Raw genomic sequence first — 1,459 nt, 5'->3', positions numbered from 1 at the left:
CGATACTAAGATAGCTAACGTTTTCATACCCTGATCATCAAGGCCGTTTCTCTCTTTTTTTCTATTTAAATACCGCGTTGCTAATGCCATGTCATCTAACAACAAAACACAAATCAATATTTGATTGCAAAATGAATTTATTCTACCCTAAATGTCTTGTGCGCACAATGCCTTACTCAATCGACCGTGATATAGGCCGCTGAGACTGATAAGGTACTCCTTATTGCGAGACATGTTTTTTTCTCGACGAGAACCAATTGGGATATCCGGAGGAAGTTCCATTCTACCTGGACGTATTTTTCCGTTACCTGTAACCCTCGTCCAGCTTAGGTAACGGGTGAAGGAAAATGAGGCTACAGTGTGTTCTGATTCAACTTGTTCACAGTTAATTGCTTTTGTTTAACCCATAGCAATATATTTAAGCAAGAAAATGTAAAACACGTGCACTGCAGACATAAATGACATCAAAGGCAAGGAAACGTCAACATTACCACTTTGTTATCAACAATCAAAGTGTTAACGTCTAGTAGTGTCATTATTTAGAATTTTAAAAGGGTTATTTTAAAAATGATCAGTTTTCATTTGAGTTTATTATCTAGCTTAGCCTTAGTTTAGACGAATATGTTAAATTTTAGGCTAACTGTAGTAGTAACTATATACGTATTACTTAAATATAACTTATAATGCACTTGTGAATGATCATAATGTATGTGACAGTGCCCGTTTGTCATTTACATCTCAAATAGGACTTCAGAAAAAGATGTAACCACAGTATACGGAGTGAGGTTCAATTGTAATAATTAAGGTTTGTATTTATCATTGTACAATGTGGTACATATGTAAGATGTTTATATGATGAGACATTTATTGTACACAGTGTGGATTGTTTAAATCTTCTTTTTGCATACTGTACACTGATTTATTACCATTTTTGTTGAATGTGCAACCACATGTTAGTGTGTTTCAACATCTTTTCTAACAGTTGATTTTGTCATTTCACATCATAGATACATGTAGTTAGATACATTCATTTTTCCCTGTCATGAACTGATAGAGTATGTTTTAAAGAGTAGTCCAAGGTCTATCTTCAGTAGGGCTCCTGGATATATGTGTATACACATATCTAAACATCGATATAGGAGCTACCGTCATCTTATATAAGGGTTTGGGGCACAACAGCAAAAAATATGGAATTAATCTGTACATGTTGGCTCCGACATTTTAAATATCTAGTTAATTTAGATTCATCAGGAAAGAGATATGACGCAACGGATATTTTCGAGGAATTCCAACAATCGACACATTTTTATTTTTGCCGGGAAAAAAGAGCTGTCTTTCGCATTTGAAATACATTTGAATTTTTGCGATGCTTTCCAATAACAAAGTGAATGAATCAACCAAAAAATGTTGTCTGTAAAATAAATTAAGCACTCAAAAATGTATCCAAAAAGCCCCCCCA

This window comes from Mizuhopecten yessoensis, unplaced genomic scaffold (genome assembly GCF_002113885.1).
Source record: "Mizuhopecten yessoensis strain PY_sf001 unplaced genomic scaffold, ASM211388v2 scaffold11183, whole genome shotgun sequence".
Taxonomy (NCBI): Eukaryota; Metazoa; Mollusca; class Bivalvia; order Pectinida; family Pectinidae; genus Mizuhopecten; species Mizuhopecten yessoensis.
The sequence above is the reverse complement of the archived record's forward strand: the minus strand, read 5'-3'. Positions refer to the sequence as shown.